The sequence below is a fragment of the Nyctereutes procyonoides genome, unplaced genomic scaffold (genome assembly GCF_905146905.1).
Source record: "Nyctereutes procyonoides isolate TBG_1078 unplaced genomic scaffold, NYPRO_anot_genome, whole genome shotgun sequence".
In the NCBI taxonomy this organism is placed as follows: domain Eukaryota; kingdom Metazoa; phylum Chordata; class Mammalia; order Carnivora; family Canidae; genus Nyctereutes; species Nyctereutes procyonoides.
The window spans coordinates 7,902,606-7,915,142 of NW_026575142.1; positions in this window are offsets into that span (position 1 = coordinate 7,902,606).

The following is a 12,537-nucleotide window of genomic DNA, read 5'->3' on the forward strand; positions in this document are numbered from 1 at the left end:
ACCCACTAGGCAGTTTCCTGCCACAGGGCCTTTTGCATTTGCTGGAATAGCTTTGTCTAGAATGCTTTTCCCCAGATAACATCACAACTCATCCTATCACGTCCTGTGGATCACTATGCAGAAGTCAGTGTCTCAGGGGGCCTTCCCTAGTCACCCTAATATATTGACTTCCCTCTATATGTCATAGCCTCCCTCCCTGCTTTATTTCTTCTCTTTAGCACACACTTCTATTTCCCCTATTCTACATTTTACTTATTCATGTGTTATCTAGTGGAGTTTTGACTCCTGTAGATCATAAGCTCCATGAGGAGTGTTTCTCTGTTCCATTCAGTACATAGAACAGTGCCTGGGTAATTAGAGATACTCACTAGATATTCTTTGAATGAATAATCTCAAGATATTTGAGATTAAATAAATCTCAAATAAAGCTTGCTAATGAAAAAAAAAAGTACTGTGTGACCTTTCAATCCAGTGATTTCCTGATCAAAGCGGTCAAACTAATAATGCAAACTGATTTAAGTGGCCCAACAGCTTCTGTGTGAATATCTCTCAATGTGCTTGTCACCCCCCTACCATAATCTATAAATTGGCTGTCCTTCTCAGCAGGCTAAATTCTGCAGAGGAATGAACTTTAACTCAGAGATGAGGTGTGGAGCATATAGACATGTTCAATATATGAGAAGAAAAATGGGGGAGTGAAAGAAAATCCTTAAAACACTAAAAGCAGCCATTGAGGCAGGTGTACAAATCCAACCACAGCATAGAGAATCTCTTTGTGAACGTGTGGAGCATGTCCCCACTTGTTATGATTTAGCAAGTCCTCTGGAGAGTCGCTAGCAAGATAAGGAAGACGCTCTGATCTCTGAAGAAATCTCTGGAAGCAAAATTAGGTCGGGTACATTAGCCACACTGGATGAGACTTAGACTGAAGTGCCCAGGAGGCAGAATGGAGGCAGGGACCTTCATAGGAGAGAGAGAGGTGGAGATGAAAGTTCAGGTGTTTAGCTGGGTGTTGACCATCTTAGAGCAGAGCTCTGAGCTATAGTAAGAGTCATCAGAAAACCAGCCGTGGTGTCTAAAGGCAGTCTTAGGACAGCTCCAGCGCTCTGTATGGCTTCAACCTTTTCCATAGGGGTTTGGAGAGTCCATCTTTTTTCATCCATACGGTGGTCTTTCATTGCCAATCAAAACCACTGAGATCTGATAGGGTGCAGTTGGTAGATTCACTCACACCAAAGGAGTCTGTGGCCTCAACTATCTTCTAATTCAGCCTTACAGTTGGGCTTCCAAGACCGGTTTTAATAGAAGTACACCCATGATTATTAGCACATTCACTTTCCCCTATTCTTTCAGCATTATTATTTATGTCTTTGCAAATGGCATTTCCTCCAGAAAATAGGAAGCTGTCTGTCATTTCCCTTCTATACTGTTGTCACTTGTGTTTAAAAATCTCACACCTTTTACCCTGCTATCTTGGGAATTAAAATATCCACCATATACAAAAGCCCCTGATCAAAATTTAGAAATCAAAAAGTGGGTATATCAATCAAGAAGTTTCAGGCCCAATACAGAAGGTTTCTTCCCCCCCCCCTTCATAGTCTTCTTCTAAGCTTTCTATTTTCATTAAATCACAATGCCAGGCAAAGTCAGGGGCATGCTGTGCCTGTCATTGTGGTTTATAGATCAAATGAAAGCCAGTATTAATCATCTTGCTTGATTCTGGAACCTATTAATTTTCCAAGAACAGTACCCCAATGACATGAGTCCTTCATTCTGTGATCTGATGCAGTGTCGCTTGCCTTTCCTCCTCCCAGAGTAAACCTCAGAAAATGTTAGTTACATAAAACTATTTTAAAGTAAACTTTTATCTTTTCACTGGCCAAGTAGATGAAAGTTTCATTTAACAAATCTATGCTTTGCTTCTATTTTCCCCAGGGCCCTTTAAAATATAGCTGGTATTCTGGGTCTAGGCCTACTAACTAGAGATTAACTTGAGTTTTGTATCCTCTTATTATCAAGGACTTTATGGAGAATGGACTATGATCTCCTCACAGATCTGGGGTCCTCTTTTTTTTTTTTTAATACTGAGAGTATTTTTTTAAAGTTCTCCAAACTCTTGAAGTTACGGAAAGAAGGTGATGCTCAGAATAAAGTCCTTATACTATCAAAGTTCTTAGGAGAAACTCTGTATATATAGTAAACCCTAAGTATTTATTGTTCAGCCAATCAGTAGGCATTGATAATGGGGCATCCTCTCCATCCTCGGTGAGTGTCCCAGTGAGTAGAGAACGGTAAAGGAGCTAGGGAATGCTACCCCGTAAGGCCTCAACATGCCTTCACTGGAACCGTTATGTAGCTCGATCAATACTGGATCCTTTTTTTAAAGCTTATTTCTGGGTAGCATATTATCAGTGTATTCTCTGGTAAGGCATTTGCACCCTTTGATTTGACTCTAAACAAGGCCATTGAATTAAACATTGGCAGGTGTAGTTCCAGAAAATATGAGTCAAATGTTTGTTCATTACGAGGTTAGTACGACTCTTAAGTTACAAAAGGAATTAAGTCAGAACTAGACAAACAGAGCAGAGGTTTTCAACTAAGGGTTTTAACCTAAGGGCATTCTGTATACATACAATATCATAAAGAGTTCAACTTATGAGATGAAGGTCCATTTATTCTCCAGAGTTATCTATGGAAAAAAGATAAATGTAGCTGTACAGCGTTGGCTGTATTGTCTTGTTAGAGTGACCAAGTAGTAGAAGAACAAAGTTAATCTAATAATGCAACTCTTTTTCATTTCAGCTTTTGTCTGCCTCTTCATTTGGTGTTATATTTAATGCCAGGTTCTGTTTTTAGCCTTGTGAGAGGGGAAAAGTGTAGAAGATACTTGTAACATCTGTAGCAATGGACAGAAGAATGAATAATAATAGGAAATGTCTACATACCATCTGCTATAAACACAGATGTGTGTTTTCTTTAAAAATAAAAATCCTGCACTCTAAAAAGAGAAGGTTTACAACACTTTACAGAAAGTCAAGAACCGGTTCTTGAGTGGCTCTTAATTAACAAGATGTAATCCTCCCTGTTCATTGTCAATTTATTTATAGAACTCCACTGGTGGGCGCTACTCATTTTGCCTACAAATTTTGAATGCAGAGGTCATGGTGCTCTCCAGAATCAATGGCAATACTGGACAAAAAAAATTTTTTTTATGTCAAGTATTACATTTCTTTACCTATTTATGTACCTGGTATAGTAAACCCAGAATGAGGATATTCTATGTTTCCTCTAAAACCTCATCCTGGAGTCTGAAAACTTCAAAGAAAAAGGCCTAAGGTATAATTGATAAGGGACATTAGGCATATTTTATAAAGTTACATAAGCTTAATTCTTAACTCCATATTAAATCCCCACATCGTAGGAGAAGTCTATTTGCAAAACCAACAAACCACTCACAGGGAAGGTTGTCTTTTTTTTTTTCTCCCTTTTTGAGTATTTACACATTTAGCACCAATAACAAATTTACCAAACCTACTTGATTTAGTATTAAATTCAATTTTTAATAGGCAGCCCACACTTCTGAAATCCAGAGGGGTCTATAGTATATTTCAACAGAATAAAATTTTCTGAGGATATGTCCATGAGGGATCACCAACAGGTTAAATTATTCAAGAATTAAAAGTGAGGATATCGTAAATACTGGTATGTTGAGATCATCCCAAGGGCAATCTGGAGGACTCCCACGGGCCACTCTCTTTGAAAGTCATGGAATGTTGAAATGTCTGATAAACATGGGAAACAATAAGAAAGAATTATGAAATGCCTCTGCTATGAATGTTCATAAACTTCATTTACCAAAGGCAGGGACAGGACCGGTCTTGTACAGATAGAATGTATGCTTGGGAAGATGTCTGCTTTTCTCTCAGTGCAGTGAATGCATTTGATGTGACCAAAATAAATTTAATATCATTTTGAAAGCCTCCTGCTTTTCCATCTCTTTCTATGAAAAATAAATTACAAAACTGAAGAGCACACTCCGGTTATTGGGGTATATTAGCCTTAGTTAAGAGCCGTCTTCCTTGTACTATTCGCTTTTAGCACTCTCCCCTGTGACCGATCATTGACATCATGCAGCTTCACGTTCTGCTTGTCACCTATAGGCACAATTCCTCTGCTCACGTGGGAGCACATGAAATCCAGTGGCACACAGAATTCTCATTGAAGCTAGGAGATACTCGACAATGGTAAAAATTGGGCACGCAGTCTCTCACCTTTTGGCCCACCACTTTTTGTTGTCTCTGTGTTCTAACCCTTTGATTCTTTTCTAGGTTGCTCTTCATTCAACAGAGACCTGCTAACTATATGCTCATTTGATGTATTCGGGACTGACCTGTAAAACTGACCTTATCTCGGTTCTTGGGTTGTCTTGTTTTGCTTTCACTGGGGGGGGGGGGAGATACTAAAAAAACAAATCAAAACAAAAAGACAAACACAACTGTGCCCATAGATAGAATCCATTTATCTTGTTTCTTCAAAGATTTATTTTTCATTGTTTCAAGAACTTTTGTCAAATGAGCATTAGAGGGAAAATGCTGACAATTTCAACTTTATTAGTTCAAATGTTTATTTTCTCAATTTCAAAACTTAAAAAGCTTATCTAGAAAAGAAATGATGCAAGGCGGTTGTTACAGAATAATTACAGATTTACTCTTAGAGGAAAGCATAATTGCCTGTATACGGCACTAAGTGGATATAAATTCCTTCTACATCGTGCAGTTATAAGAAAGCAGACACTTTCTGAAGATTCTAGTATGAGACTCACTCATGTCTACAGGCTCACTCTGGTGTTGCGACTGAGAATGACAGACCGGGAAGGGGCAACAGGATCCCTACATTATTGCTGCAGAGGGTGTCTCCAAGCCGAGTGGAGATCTGAAAGATAGGATGGCTTCTAAATTGATGGCAGAGCTATAAATATCTGGGAAGCTGCCACCAGAATTCGCAGCCTTGCAAGTAGTTACAAGAAATGGGGAAAGTTCTTTTAAACAATTTGCTGCCTGGCTGCAAATCTGAGAAAGACAAGGCAACAAAGTATGAGCCTATCGAAGCGGGGCTAGAGCCAGACCTTGAGGAGTTATCACCGCGTGTGTGCAGGACAGCAAGGGTGGTTGTTCTTGTACTGGGCTTGTCAGGGGGCTGCACAGCCCCTTTTGTGACTCAGTTTATTACGGTTCACTTTTACATGTGGGATGACTCTACCGTAAGAAGTACACTTTACGTTACAGCCCAGCGCACGCCTACACATATAAAACCATATAAGTAACTGAAACAAAACTTTAATAAACTGACACCTATTTCCTATTTTTAGTATGTGTCATGCATGCACTCTCTTTTGCACTTCATGAACTATTCCATTTAGATGGCAGATTGATCGATAAGAAAACTACCTATAAATTATAGTTAAAATTGGAGATCTATATTATGTGGATGTAGGCAACGTGTATCATTTCTATCTACATAAATATTAATCATTACTTGCCAGTGGTCTGAGACCACAGTGTGAAAACCAGTAAGTTACAGTAGGAGCACGTGGGTGGCTCAGTCAGTGAAGCATCTGCCCTCGGCTCAGGTCATGATCTCCAGGTCCTGGGATGGAGCCTCTCATTGGGTCTCCTGCTCTGCAGGGAGTCTGCTTCTCGCTCTCCCTCTGTTCCTGCCCACTGCTCTTTCTGTCTCTCTCTCTCAAGTAAATAAACAAAATCAAGAAGAAGAAGAAGAAGGAGGAGGAGGAGGAGGAGGAGGAGGAGAGGGGGAGGAGGAGGAGTCACAGTAAACCCTCCCAATAGAGAAAGCTGTCGAGGAGGGAGCTCCACTGCTTCTCACCTGCCAAAGGGGTGTCTGCTGCTTCGCCTGTGTTTTCTCAACACGGGTGCACACGGTTTGCACAGAGGTAACTTACGTTTGTTACTCTAAGTGTTCTGACATTTTCCCTTCAGCTCATTTTGTATTCTCAGCTTGAATGAAAACTAGAACAACAGGGCCATGACTGCCTGGCTCACTTATCTCTTTTCACGGTTCCTCCCAGAATCTAGCGCAGTGCGTCCTTCCGCTGGACAGCTGATGGGTACTGGGACTGCTCACACAATTATGTGACACCACGGAAACCATATAATTTGATTATCTGCATGGAATTGTATATGCAGACGTTTTCTCCTAAAGGAAGAATTTTAGTCGGTAAAACTGGTCGAGCTAAAGAATGAAAAGTGAATAAAAGTGTGTACTTTGTCCATGATGTTCTCTATCATTCCATTCTTCACTTGTTTATTTATTCATTCCTCAAATATGCATTGAGTGGCTACTATTTGTCAGACATTCTTTTAGGTGCTGGGTGTACACAGCTCATGCCCTCAATAAATGTTAGTTTTAAGAGAGGTAACAGGCATTTTTCAAAATTGTGGTTTATTACAAATAGTTGAATTGCCTAATTTTGATTTGCACAGAGTCAATTTACATTTGTTACTCTGCAGATTTCTTGTGTGTGTGTGTTTAAAAGACTTTATTTATTCATTGATGAGAGACAGAGAGATACAGAGAGAGAGAGAGAGAGAGGCAGAGACACAGGCAGAGGGAGAAGGAGGCTCCATGCAGGGAGCCCATGTGGACTCGATCCTGGGACTCCTGGGTCATGCCCTGGGCTGAAGGGAGGCGCTCAACCACTGAGCCACCCCAGCGTCCCGGATTTCTTGTGTTTACTTTATTTTCCTCAAGGTCATTAATGATATAATCGAAAATAGTACCTGATTTTTAAAAAACAACAAAACTTACCCTACCAAAAATATACTCAGTAGCATCCCATTTACTTCCTATTCACAGCAAACTTTGGATCTCTAGTGCATAGGGTAAGCTTAATCATAATCCTGGGTTTGTGAAAACTCATGTTGGTCCACTTGAGGCACATCCATCTATCTATTTACCTATCTACTTACCTACCATATGCAAACTGATCTATGGATTTAATATGGTGCCAAATATAACAACACATTATAAAGCTATTATAGTTAAGGCAGCATTTATTTTTTTTTCAGTGATCAGTAAGTACCATTTTGGATTTATGCAGTCAAAGGACATATGAAAGATGCCAGAAGATACATTATATATGAGTCTGGATTTCCCTTCTGATCTCTACATTACAGATCAGAAGGGAAATGATTCTTCTTCACTAAATAGTGCCAAGAAAATTAACAAGCAAATTTGAGAAATTTAGATCCTCTCCTATTATTTCCACTAAAAATAATTTTCAGGTGGATAAAATATTTGAGAAATACATGTTTATGGGTATTCTTAGGTATTAGGATGGAAAGGAACTAAGAATAAAAGTAGTCACAATAAAGAATAAAACTATAAAGTCACAATTTAAAAGCTCCATGAAGTTGGAGTCACAAAAGTCATTACTTTCATGTTGCAGAATGTGATAGGTAAAATTTAAAAGAACACAACAAATTGAGGGAAATATTTTGAATGCAGGTATGACAATAAAGGAGTTAGTGTCTTCAACACATATGTGAGACTGGTAACCCATATGGCAAAACTAATAGTCTCTCTATGGGATGGGGAGAAAGAACACCTCAGCCAAGTTTCTACTGCAAATAAGAAAAAACATGTGACCAGTTTTTTGCCTGCCCTAAATCACCTTTTCCCTTCCACTGATGGTTGTTCCCCATCTCCTCCATTTGGAAAATGCTTCTCCTCAAATTCATGAGTTCTTTGGAGCCTCTCAGCCAGATTACTTTGGCCCCTGCCCACCGGGTGGGCATATGATCAAGACCTGGTCCATGGGAGACCTGTCATAGAGCTAGAACAATGTAAGGCAGCATTTAACAGTGCCATTGGTCATGGTTATTGCCTTTTCATTGGCCAGAGGAACAAAACGGAGAACCTGAAACAGACTTGTGCAACCTGTAGTATATGTCTGAGGGGATATGTAGATCACCGAGGGAAGATCATTGAATCGAATGAGCTAGAAAAAAAAATATGGATCACCAACATTGACTACAGATAAATTATGAACTTAAATATCAAAAGCTAAACTTGAAAACTTTTAGAAAGAAATATAGGTGAAAGTCTTTCTAACCCCAAAGTAGAGAAAGATTTCTTAAACAAGATACAGAAGTGCTAAAGCATAAAGAAGATTGATAAACTTGACTACTCTAAAATTAAGAACTTGTGCTCATCAAGTTGTCTTTAAAAAAAGATAGAAGACAACCTAAAGACTGGGGGGAGGGTGCAGCACACATAACTGACAAGGATCAGAATCAAAATTACATCAAAAATTCCCGCAAACTAAAAATGATACTCACCTCCTCTTTCCTTCTATACTCACAAACTTACCTCTACTTTTTCAATGTCCACAGACTCTGATTCTCTTATTCATCCAGCAACAAATTAGATATTGTCTGAGCTAGTTGTTCATTTCCATCTCTATGCGACTTCCTCCAGCTGGAATTAGGCCGCCCACCACCCACTGGACTACTGACATCCGAGACACTGCCCCGAGTTAAGTCCATCACTCTCAAGAACTTTCTTTGATGACTCCAACCTGTCACTCTTTCTCCCTGCAGAATGCATGGAGTCCACTCATCCTTGCTTACTATATTTACATACTCCTTTTTTGAATTCCGATTTTTTTTTTTTTAGATATCCTATCTACGCCGTTATACTTTAACTTTTCCTAAATTTAAGAATTCTTGTATTCCATTCTACTTTCGTGGTTCTTCCTTCTGCCTGGCTTTTCCATCCCACAGCTCAGCAGTGTTGTGCCTGCCATGGGTACCCCGCAAGTGGCTGAGTGTAAACATTTAAGATTTTATTCAATTTCATCATGAGCACTCCAAAAAAGTAGAACAAAATTAAGGTGGATTCTTCCAAAGAAATGAAAGGAAAAAAAAAAAAAACAGCAGTTCACACAAATAAATGCCTAACAGAGATCTTAGGCCAGTTATAGAGACATATGGAAGAGATTTTAAAATATCCATTTACGAAGAAATTGTGAAGGAGGAAGAAAGCAATGTAAACAAGCCAAATTAAGGATAAATTACATACTGGAGAAAGACAATAAGCAGCAAGTTTCAGAAAACATTTCAAATGGCAGTAAAAAGTTCAAATGGTATGGCAACAAATAAAAGTAAATGACTGAACTAATTAGGACTATAAGCAAGAGATCGTTTAGAAGATAAAAACCCCAGATGTGTTTATAGCTCTTACTTTAGAAAAAGCAGGCAGAGAGCTACCTTTATCAGACAACAATTTTCCTGGGACAACAGATGCAGGCAGTTTTAAAAAAGTTACCTGCAAACAAATTAGACGAGGCAAAAATTCTAGATGCACTATTTTTTATAAGAAAGAAAAAAAGCGATGAAGCATTGATTTAGACATTTTTAGGTGATACCAGGATCATAAGATTTCAGAAGGATTAGAATATAACCAGGTAGGAATTAATCCATTGATTAAAGATTACATAGTTTGAGATTTCCACAGTGAATTTAGTTTGGGCATGTAAGATGCTTCCATTTCATCAATTACTCAAAGATTCTTGAATGAAGGTGGTTATTTGTAAATAGGAACATCACTAAAATATTATCTTCTAGTAGTGAAATATGATAAAAGCGGAGGCCACCTGCTCTTCAGCCTAGGGCTGCTGGGATACTCAGGCACCAAAAAATCCTAATTACGAGGCACCTGGGTGGCTCAGTTGGTTAAGCATCTGTCTTCGGCTCAGGTCATGGTCCCAGGGTCCTGGGATCAAGCCCCACGTCCAGTTCCATGCTCAGCAGGAACCTGCTTCTCCTTCTTCCTCTGCCTTTCTGCTCATGCTCTCTCTTTCTCTCAAATAAATAAATAAATAAATAAATAAATAAATAAATAAAGTCTTTTAAAGAAATCCTAATTATAAAGCTCATTCGTTGTCTAAGGTTCTTCTGGAATCCTGAGGACAGCATTTCAGTGCAACGAAGCACCATCCTCCCCACCCAGGTACCCACGGTCAGCAAGCATTTCATCTTGAAAGCTGGACAGCAACGGTTAATGGGCAGTAATCCCAGGCCTAGTGCTGCATGAAGTGCTGTCAGATTAGTCAGAGAAGGACAAATGTCTCCTGACATTCTGCATTCTGTATGCATGCAGTTGATTCATGTAGATGCTCCAGTCATTCCTTCAGGCAGCCCGGGAAGGCATCGGGGGTGAAGAGACACGAAGGCTCTGGAATCTGAAACTGTGAGACCAAGTCCAGCCTCTGTCATGGACTTGCCAGGTGACCTTGGGTACTCATTCCTCCTGAGCCTTACCTGGTAAATGGGGGTGAGCCTTTGGAGTTGTGGCGGATATCTCCTTTACTGGGTTATTGTGAGAATGACTTTTGAGCATACCTGTGAATAACTCCTGTAATCACTAACATCCCCTAAAATGAGAAAAGCCAAAGAGGATGAGAACTGAGAAGCTGTGGCATTTGGGGCTTGATAGATCATTGATTTTATTGAAAGCAGAAACTTGATTGAGGAGAGGATGGGAAAGTGCAAGCAGCAACTGGGGGCAGTTTTGTTCCAAGAAGTTTCTTGTGTATTTGCCTCCCCAAATACATTAGGCTTTTAAAACTGAGACCGTATTTTAGTTTTTGAAAAATATCTCAAGCTCCGCAACAGCGGTACATACCAGGTTATCCTGTATGACTAGTTGCTTAAGATTTTAGTTAAATAAGTGTTGATGACAAAGGAAAGAATGAAAGAAGACAACAGCTTTAGGTGAAGCAGAATCAAAGGAAGTTTTCCCATCTGGATTTTTAAAAATTTTATTTTGAACACAAGAGACCCCCTGAATATATTAATTGTAAGAGAGCATGCTGGGAAAAATAGGGAAGATCAAAGATATTTCAGAGGTACAGGAATATTTCAAATGGTGGAGCAAGCAGGAGAAAATGAGATCAAGAATAAAGGGGATGGCTGTACTGAAAGAAGCAAGAGAAACTGGCATCAGGTGTGCGTGGAGGCGGCCTCACCTTGGAGAGGTAAAGGTAGAGAAATGCTAAGGTGTTCCTTGTGGTGAAGAAGGAGGATGGTGATGCTCAATGAGTCAGGTGGCTTTTACCCTCCAAGAATGCAAGAGATTAGTTTTTCCTGTTGGATAAGGTGATGGGTTCGGGGACTTGAGACGGTTGAATGTTCCACAAGAAGTTAAGGAGACAAGAAATGGATCATTGAATAGGCCTTGGTATAGAGACACCAGGATATCAGGAGTGATGAAAAGGAAGACTGAGTGTGAATTATGGCTTAGGGATCGTGGAAAGGGAAGGCTTAGTGGCTAGATATTTAGTTATTATTGGAGTACATGTGGGGCAGGAAAGGTGTGCTGCTGTCTTGTCAAACTTATACCTCGAATGGGCCTACTGGATGGTATATTTTTTTCTTTTAATGGATGCCTGATAGGCCACTTACAAATTGCTTAGAAGAAACAAGCTTTTGAAATAGAAATGAAGAAATAAACATATAAATTTGGAATTAATATAAGGAAGGAACATTGAATAATTGAACCTGTCTAGAGATGACAGGGTTGTCTTGAGAAGGGTAAAACCCTCAGCAGTAGGAAAGTACCCATAGGCCAGGACATCCGATGAGTGGTTGGGATTAAAACAAATGAAGTTTAATTTCCTGATTCTTGGGATAAGGTTGAGTGGCATCCCCATGCTAACCTAGATGGGCTATGCCTCTTCCTTCCTTCTCCAAATTGTGCTATTTATTTATTTTTTATTACGCAAAATAAACACATAGATTGGAACAGATAAGCTTTAGGTTTCAAAAACTGTGATACTTCAGCAGATTTTTGAAGTAGCTTGAGCACAACCACACTGCTAAACCCGAGGGTATATTACTTCATCCCCTGCCTACTGCTTTTTGAAAAGCACTTATTACTTTTATAACAGCAGTTAAACATGTGAATACATTATGCTTATAAAATGTTTAGTTCATGTTTACTAGAATAATTTATTTTACCATTTTTTTTCTGTTGCTGGGCACTTAGTTTGCTACCAACATTTTTTCTTATTCAAACTATAATGTGATGACTACCTGTGTATATACTGCTTTGCTTAGATGTGTTGGTGCGTCTCTGAGATAACCTGGGATTGCTGTGTTGAAGGATATGCACACGAATAAGGTACCTTCCTGAAAGGTTATATCAATTTACAGTCTCATCAATAGTGCATGAGAGCATGCCCGATTGTTTAATAGTCTCATATAACATATAACTATGTCCGTGGTATGATGAAGAAAATAAAAAACAAAGTCGTTGTCTTCTTAAGCTTCTATATCAGGAAAGCTTAACATATGTGAAAAAAATAGATGGTATATACCACAAAATACACAAGTAAAGTTATATCCACGTATATTTTATGTGACTTGTGTAGTTGCTCGGAATGTATCAATCAAAACTTTTGTAAATTAATTGATATGGATGGATTTTACATTTCCTTAAATCTTTTCATGCATCGAT